General features: G+C 35.4%; 2 protein-coding genes across 4 annotated transcripts in view; both read left to right on the top strand.

Moving 5' to 3' along the window:
- Positions 1–9772, top strand: part of skila (SKI-like proto-oncogene a) — a 672908-nt gene that overhangs the window by 527767 nt on the left and 135369 nt on the right. The gene's annotated exons all lie outside the window — the stretch shown is intronic.
- slitrk3b (SLIT and NTRK-like family, member 3b) overlaps positions 141–9772 on the top strand; it is a 39447-nt gene continuing 29815 nt past the window's right edge. For 2 of the 3 annotated variants that reach the window (XR_015477524.1, XM_087238756.1), the window contains exons 1-2: positions 141–298; positions 1899–1961. The gene's annotated coding sequence lies outside the window, so the exon portion shown is untranslated. 3 annotated transcript variants of the gene reach the window in all.

Raw genomic sequence — 9772 nt, 5'->3', positions numbered from 1 at the left:
CTTGTCGCTGGTAGGTTGCGTCTATGCAACAAGAAGTGTATTGATTCGTCAAAAGCCACTGACGTCGTAAAACACGACTCTCTGATTGGATAACTTCATTGCTAGGCGAATATAATAAGTGGCGCTGTTGCTTCTGCTTCAGCAGCTTTCCCTGTTGTGATGTTAGATTGTGGGAGTTGTACATTTGGGCCTATTTCTACACTAAGTTATTTTTGTAACGACATCACGTCTGTGTTACCGGCCTGTATTTATTGAAAGCCAGTGACTAAATTTCAGTTGCCCCAACCCGTTTTAATTTGTAAGTAAGTTATGTGTATGTGTGCGCTCTATGATATTTTGACTTAATTTACTGTGTTATATGTTATAAATTAGATATATAGCCTATACTTAGATGTATCTTGGTTGATATGATGAAGAAAACGTTCTAAAAAATTGAGTAGACCTTTACAACATATCTAACTCATGATGAGTGACTGCATTCCTACCCGCTTACAATAAATATACAGATTCTCTTATGAAGCTATATACATTTTTTAGGTCACTCTATCATTAAGGTAAAGTTGGTTTTATTTTTACTCGTTCATTCAGGGACAACTTGTGACACAGTTTCTTAAGAAATTACAATGCTACTTTAAATATACGGTCTTAAATCGTATGCAAGTATGACTTCAAAACAACACAAGCACTATTTAATTGACTGTGAACGAACAATGTTGTACTTTGATAGTCTTTGGCTGCTGATATGATTAACATAATAAGAATTTGCAACGAATACATTTCTAAAAAATATAATATTAAGTAATTTATGAATATAAAGCCAACTTTACATCAATTACTTTACTTTATCAGGTACACATGTGGGTAGTACAGATTTACAGCTAGTACAGCTTGTTCAGATCCCATTTTACAAACAAGATTTTGAGTCCATGATACCATCTATGGACCATCAAGTCATTGTGATCTGTGTAAATAGTTTACCACAAAACTAATTTAGTTTTTTTCCCTATTGAACATAGAATGTATTTTGTACATGCTGGTAACTGTAAACCATTGATATAGTATAGTATGCACTAATGTTTCCATTTTTGTTTTATGGATGTCAATGACAACTGATACAATTCCTCATATATCATGTTTGAACAACCTGAATGAGGATGTTTGTTTTTTGTATTATTATTCTACTTTTTTATGTTTTTTGTTTTTATCAGGCTTATAAATTAGAGGCCTTAGAAACTAATGTACCAAATATCAGGCTTCATTATTCAAAACAAGGTCCCAGCAAACAATAATGTTCAATAGACGTCTAATAGACATCTAAACGTAAACAGCTTGGCTAAAACAAGGCTAAACTTGGGCTGTCAGTGAAAATCTAATAGACATCTAACAATAGCCCAAAACTAGACTAGTGGTCAAATAGACAGATTAGACAGACTTTATATGTGTAGTCGTTCATTTGAGGATTAGTCTAGTTTTGGCCCATTCTTAAACGTCTATTAGATTTACACTGACAGCCCAAATTTAGATTTGATTTAGCCAATATGACTATGTTTTGACGTCTGTTAGACATCTTTTTTTTAAAAATGCTTGCTGGGGTGCTTTACACATTGTTTAATTCCAACATCACTGAGGTGGCTAGCACACAATATGCAATATTGCGAGCAAGTAATCTTTGCAAGTGTAATAAAACGTATCAGACTCATCTTTGCTATTATAACCCCGACTGTGCATTTCAGTCAGCTCACAAATCTTGTATGATGAAATAGCCTATTTATTTTAATTGGCTTCAATATGTCTTGCTGACCAGCCTATATTAAACATTCAGTACACTAATATAACAGCACAGGCATAGATTAAGTGTGCTTCTGAACTTTCATTCCTTGCCGTTTAATTACCTACAGATACCCTGTGAAAAGAGGCTGCTAAATACTGCATCCATGACAACCAGATGAAGAACAGCGCTGGTAAGCTGAAATGTCATGATTACAGAATCAAGTGTTAAGAGCAGGTTACGAGGTGTTTTCTGTCGCATCATTGCTCCTATGGTGGATTAGATGTGTCTGAGTTGTATGTGATGCGTTTAATGAATTCTGTGGATGAACAAAATTGCCTTTTTTTCTTAAATGCTGATGTTTAGAACAGGTAATCTGTGTTTAGTCATTTAATTCTGGTTAATTGTTTCTATATTTTGCCATTCGAAAGCTCTTGCAGTGGAGATAATCATAATCTTTGGATTGCCTGTCTAATCCTGTGTGGGTATTTCATGCCTGTGAACAGGTTTGCATTGTTTAGCAGTGGATGGCTGTGCCTCTCTCTGTCAGTAGGGGGAGCTCTGGTCATGGCGTATTTTCTGCTTCATTTACTGTGGCTGCTTTGATGTGATCTTTTAGGATTTCAAGTACGATGCTTCACATGATAAGAGGCGATTTCCCTTAGAGTGCTCCTCCTGTTTTGTGAAATGCTGTGTCACAACATTTTGATTTCGGGTCTGGTGCGTTTCACGTTTTAACAAGATGCTTTTGACAAGGAAATACTAGGCCAGAAAAGCACTCGAACTGGAAAAAAACAAACAGACAAGAAAGCCATTGTACAAACATTTATTTATGAGAGGCATAATAAAAGCATGCCCTTGAAAACATTCAAACCTCCAAGTAATATAAACATGCCTATTTGAAATGAATAATATAACATAAAAGATAATAAACTGAATATCTCAATGGCTTTATATGTCATTCTGTCTTAGACCTTAACATGGATTTTAACTGCTGATTTTTAAAAATGGATGGATATGCACATAATGATCAATGATTAAGCGATTATGCCCCACTTATCCGGAGTAGTCTTACAAAAAGATTGAACAAAAGATGGTCATCTGGTCAATCGGTATTAATGTTATTGTAATATTACAGCAGTGGTTGTCCACAGTGTAGAAGTTTTGTATTGTAATATATAATAGTCAGATATTCAAACTGATGCATTTTGTTCTCTTAACCAAATTAAATTTACAAAAGTGTTTTTCAAGCATAGAAATCCTATTAAATTTGAGTTTTAAAGTGTCTGCTTTCAAGCTTCAAATACATTTTTGGAGAAAAAATGCTAGAAACATGGATTAAATAAATGTCCATCTATATATTAAATATATAGAATGAATAAGTATAGGATCACTTTATTATATTACAAAACTGGTTTTAAGGCTAAGTAAAAGTACACTTCAATCCTTAAAGTATTTAGATCTCACCAATGATTCTATGATGATATTAAAAAACTGGTTTTAAGGCTAAGTAAAAGTAGACTTCAATCCTTTAAGTCTTTAGATCTCACCAATGATTCTTGTTGTAAATGTATCTGTCAAGATATTTTGTTGTATACTCTGAACTAGGGCTGCACGATATTAGCAGAAACTGACATTGCATTATTTTGTATTTCAGCAATATATATTGCAATTTAAATATAATTTCCTGAGATAATAACTATTTGGTGAGAATTCCTAATTTTACATTGATCTGGTGTGTATATGCATAAAAAAAGAAATTATGAGCATAAATTAATACATTAAAACAAACATATACGTACTGTATTGTAACTTTTTTTTTAGTATTGAGGTCGAGCAATAAAATAATCAAATGTAAAATAACATTGTATACAGTACAGTCAATATTTTAAGTGGATAAACAAATTTCAGGTCTGGTGTTTTTTATGTTTTAACAAGATGCTTTTGACAAAGAAATACTAGGCCAAAAAAGCACTCGAACTGGGAAAAAACAAACAGACAAGAAATCCATTGTACAAACATTTATTTATGAGAGGCATAATAAAAGCATGAACTTGAAAACATTAAAATCTCCAAATAAAGTAAATACACATATTCAAAATCAATAAAATAATATAAAAGATAATAAACTGAATATCTAAATGGATTCATATGTCATTCTGTCTTAGACCTTAACATGGATTTTAACTGCTGTTTTTTTTATTTTATTTTTTTTAACATGGATGAATATTAATGATAGATGATTAAGCAATTATGCCCCACTTATCCTGAGTAGTCTTATGAAAAGATGAAGCAAAAGAACAAAAGATGGTCATCTGGTCAATCGGTATTATTGTTTTTGTTATATTACAGCAGTGGTTGTTCACAGTGTAGAAGTTTTGTATTGTAATATATAATAGTCAGATATTCATACTGACCCGTTTTGTTGTAGTTTGGTGAATTTAAGTTCACAAAAGTCATTTTTTAATACATAGGAATCATATTAAATGCAAGTATAAAGTGTCCGCTTTCAAGTTTCGAATAACCTTTTTAGGAAGAAATGTTCAAAATACGGATTAAATAAATGTAATAATTCAGTCATTATAGATTTTAATGTGTAAATGAAACAACATACAGTATGCTGACCTCTCTATATTAAAATATATTAAAGAGTATGTGCTCAAACAAAATCTTTTATAGGATCACTGAGACTTCCCATTTCTAGGAAACATCCACTCATTCACACACTCATACACTACAGACAATTTAGCCTACCCAATTCACTTGTACCGCATGTCTTTGGACTGTGGGGGAAATCGGAGCACCAGGAGGAAACCCACACAAACACAAGGAAAACATGCAAACTCCACAAAGAAATGCCAATTGACCCAGCCGAGGCTCGAACCAGTGACCTTCTTGCTGTGAGGTGACAGCACTACCTAGTGCGCCACTGCGCCGCCCATCGAAGCTACAAATTTGCTAATTTCTTAAGCGTAAATGGTTTAAACTATAATTATAATCTCAACTCTACATTGCAGATACTGCGATGTAACTATTGTATGTTTGCACATTGTGATATCGATGCTGAAACAATATATTATGCAGCCTTGCTCTGAACAAATTTTTAAGTGTATTTTAGATTACTGTGAAAACATATTACAATCTCAGAAAATCTCAAATAAAACTGGAGACGTCCTTATGAAGAGAACAACAAAAAGGTATTGCACTTTTACTTTTCCCATGATCGAAAAAATTCCCTTTTCATCTGTGACCTTCAGAAATAAATATCAAATGCATATTTTTAGTATTTAAATGTTACCACCTGTCTGTGCAGACACCGTCGATCCCCCTGCATGAATTTAAAAGGCTTTTAAAATAGCACCCTTCAACCACTGCACTTAATCCATCAGGAGTTTACATGGGGACTCCAAAGGACAGGTTCCCATGGCAACTGATTTATATCCTAATTAAAATGGGAGGGTAGTTTAATTAGCTTAGCACTGGTTATTGCTCAAGGCCGGCCGTCCTTGCTGCTGGTCCACATGTATGAGAGGAGAGGTCATTGCTCTGCGGTGTCCACCACGTGAACCTCACTAAATAGCAACAGCACCTGTGGATCCAGCCGCCCCCCCTCCCTCCCTCTCCATCACCTCTGTGTCAGATACGCCCATCATCTACTGTTTTCCAAAGCTGGATAATTAATGAGCAGCTTCAGGCTAAATGAGCTTCAAATGGCCTGACCACCAGATTACATCTCGTGTTTTATTTTTTCTTCTTGGAAAAAAACTGACACCTTTAATTGTATCTTTTCGGTGCTTGCAAATTGAGACAGTTGGTTTAGTCAAACAGCCTTTGTTGGGATTTATAATTGAACGTGAGTGCTTGGAGTGATTTGTTAATTAGTTCAAGGTGGTGAAAATCATGTAAATCCTTAATATAATCATTCTCCAAACAAAGCTAATCTTTTGTAATAATATTAATTACACACAATTACTTGCTTTAATTGATCAGCGTGTGAAAAGCATGGCATGGCTATTATGGCTGTTATACGGAATGGAGGCTGGATTGTTTCTTTTAAGGGTGGTTGAAATCTGAATCTGGCATTAGTTTTCAGAGACGGTTGGATTTCTGGACCCCATTACTATCCTGTCAATCACCGTGCCCTCTTCCTCCTCACCATGTGATGGCTGCAGAAAGTGATGTCCCGCTCATACCTTTATTAAGCCCTATAATGAAAACGCAGACGGAATGGTGAAATTCAGTCATAAAAATGAAATAGACTATTTTATGCAGAATGTCATGGAATTTGGCATATTTATAGTTAATATATATATAAAAAACTGGACAGTACACCTAATACATTTGTGATCTGAATTGGCTACTGCTGTTAAATGATTAATTGCATTCAAAATAAAAGTTTGCATCTACATAATAATTTTGTGTGCACTAATGTGTATTTATGCATTTATAAATGCAAACATCCATGTAAATAAGTGTATATAAAATGTTTATATTTATAAATAACAGTTAAATCAGAATTATTAGCCCCCCTTTTAATTTATTTTTTTCTTTTTCTATTTTAAATATTTCCCAAATGATGTTTAACAGAGCAAGGACATTTTCATAGTATGTCTTATAATATTGTTTTCTTCTGAAGAAAGTCTGAATAAAGTGTGTGTCTGTGTGTGTCTGTGTGTGTGTGTGTGCGTGTGTGTGTGTGTGTGTGTGTGTGTGTGTGTGTGTGTGTGTGTGTGTGTGTGTGTGCGTGTGTGCGTGTGTAAATAATTTAAAAGCATATGTATTTGTATATATTCATAATAAAAATACACAGTACGTGCATATAAATGATTTAAATACAAACTTTTATTATAAATGCGATTAGTCACAATTAATTGTTAAATAGCACTATGGACCATTATCTGAAAATATTACACTACAAAAAGATGTTTATTCAACATGAAGCTCTGCAGGTCTTTGTGAATGAATATGGATGTTCTGTCAAGCACACATCACGCTTGTGCTGGTTTCAGCATCTGTTATCTCATTATGAGGACCTGAACACTCAAACTTTATCTCCACAGCTGCCACGAGAGTCACTTCACCTTTTACCGCTTAATGTGAAAAAAAACTATTGTAATATCATGCATACACAGGAACTTTGAGGTTTATTCATTCATTCCCTTCATTCATTCATTTTCTTTTCGGCTTAGTCCCTTAATTAATCTGGTGTCACCATAGCGGAATGAACCGCCAGCTTATCCAGCATATGTTTTAGGCTGCGGATGCCCTTCCAGCTGCAACCCATCACGGGAAAACATCCATGCACACTCATTCACACATACACTATTACAATTTAGTAAATCCAATTCACAGTATGTCTTTGGACTTCTGGAAATTGGAAGCACCTAGAGGAAATCCACGTGAACATGTGGAGAACATGCAAACTCTACACAGAAATGTTAACTGACCTAGCCGAGGCAGCGACCTTCTTGCTGTGAGGTGATCTTGCTATTCACTGCATCACCGTGATGCCTTTATAATGTTTAATTTGAAGAAAATATAGCAGAAATGTAGGCACAGTGTAATGCACCTCTTAAAGCAGTGCTAATAATAATAAAATAGTCACACGATTTTTCTTTAAACAAAAAAAGAAAACGAATTTAACAAAACAATTAATATTGATAGTTCCTAAAATGTTACTAAAATGTTTTATGTGTGGAATCTGTAATTGTATACTATACATTTATGTATTAATTAAATAAATAAATGAATTCAAATAAATAAATAATAGAAAAACTATTGGGAAAAAAATAGAGCAAATACTGTCAACCCCTCAGTTGTTTGTATTTGTTCAAGTTTTTTCTCCCTCATCAAAGGGCTCTGGTAAATACTCCTGCAGCAATTTGATGGAGAAACACTGCTTTAATCACCTTTAACAGGCTTTAGAAGAGAAGGGAAGCTGCTGTCGCAAGCTAATTCACTAGAACGTGTTCAGATCTGTAGCCCTGATCTGTGTGACGGCATTAAAGATTTTTTTTTAAGGATCTTCAGGAAAATGCTTTAATGCTCAAAGGCACAGAGAGCTGCTGAGACAGAGTATTAACTAGCTTTAGCTTAGATTCTCTGTTACCTGTGGGAAATTCACAATAAAGGGAAGAGTAAAGTCAATATGCTTATGTGTTCTGAATATAAGAATGTAGTGGTTTGGGTTTTCATAGAGACATCAGTATGTTTTCTTAATGCATACTATTGCATACTAGTGAATTGCATTCACACACTAAACCAAAATAATCACATTCATCCATGTATATCACTGTCAAATGACAAACTCATTACGAAGTAATTAACTGGTGATTTATAAGATAATTAATCAGCCATATGAGAAATCAGCAAAAGTGGGCATCAAGTCAACATTGTTCATTCTCAGTTCCAAAATAAGCACCATGCCCATGTATGAAGCACCACATTGTTGTGCAATAGCAGATGGCACTATGTTTCCATGGTAACCAAAATAAGGTTTCATTAAATTGTTAGGGCCCTAATATCATAAAGGATGATGAACAAGTAACCCAAAAATCCGTATCGCTCTGGGAACGGTTAGAGTCTTATTTGATAAGACGAAAATCTTGTGAAACAGCAAAGTAAATAACCCAGCGCCCGTGTTATGGGTACAAACAATGTCAACTACTTTCTCTCACAAATCAATCCAAATCTCACAAATGTGTCTCACGAGAGCGAGGGTAACACATTAAAGCGCGTCGAAAAGCCCTGCTCAACATGAAACGGTGTGTCGCGCGCCGCGTTCATATTATTCTCATCATCTCGCGCATATTTGGAGCGTTTCACATAGCAGGGCTGCGGACGGGCGGGAGCGCTCGGTGCAATATATTTTACTTGGAAACCGAAGTCCGAGGCAGCGCCATCCTGTGAATTTTATTTCAATGCCAACTTGCATACTAGAGCCGGTTTAGTTTTTCTAACTGTTTCCAAGCGATCTGGCTCATCATCAGTCCTCACAGTGGTGCTGAACTGCAGCCCTCGCTGTCTTCACTGTTGAGCGCTCGTCAGGGGAGCGGACCTGCATCCTAAAGCAAACCTTTCTGAGACATTGCAGTCCTGTCACGTCTTCGGCTCTCCTATTTGCCTCCACCACGAGAGCGAGGTGAAGAAGAAGAAGAAGAAGATGAAGCTGCTCAGCGGTGGTGACATGGCAAGAAGCAGTATCATTTAAAGTGGACCATCTTCTGCTCTTTTAATTCCACTGCAGCAACCTGAGTGAGTAGCGCACATTTCTGCTCAGTTAATGCCTGTGATATGAATCCGGACGCGGGCGGTGGTAAAGGCAGACAAAGGGGAATGCTAATAGATTAAATTTTAGCGCAATGGATTATCATTATGTGTTAATTATGTCTATGACAGCGTAATATAAATGGTAAGAATCGCTTTCGGTTAGCTATTGAACATTACATTGCCATCAGCTCCCGTAAGTTCAGCTTTTTTTTCATGCAGTGCTTGAATGGTTTCCTTATGTTCGTATTGCATACTCAGTTCAAAGCTTGATCGGATGTTTGGGTCTGTCGAGAGAGCAATATGATTAGCTTATGTATGCTGGTCTCAGTTTAACTTTGTCTTTAAAAAAAAGATCAATTTCGTTATACTTACATGGATTTGGAAAGGAAAAATCACAATTGAAATAATTATTTACATCAAAGTACTGTAACTGCAAGAACATTTCTTCCTCTTAATCTAAAGATTTTGCTTGCAATAATATGCTTTGCATGCATTATAGCGGCCTGAGGTTGCTACATTATTTCAATGACCTGTATGCACATACCCCTTCAGCAATCAATATAACCTAGGTCTTATTAACATCACATTCCTAAGTGCCCTGCTGTGCACATTAGCTAATAGGTGCTCCTGGAGGAGGGGAGAAAGAAATATTTTCCATGGAGGTCAAATTGATATTCCAGAGTCATTAGCTGATTTAGAAACTAAAGTGAAACCTCTAGAGAAGCATGATGCCTT

This window comes from Danio rerio, chromosome 2 (assembly GCF_052040795.2).
Source record: "Danio rerio strain M-AB ecotype USA chromosome 2, GRCz13ab, whole genome shotgun sequence".
NCBI lineage: Eukaryota > Metazoa > Chordata > Actinopteri > Cypriniformes > Danionidae > Danio > Danio rerio.
This window is presented reverse-complemented; position numbering and strand designations above follow the sequence as displayed.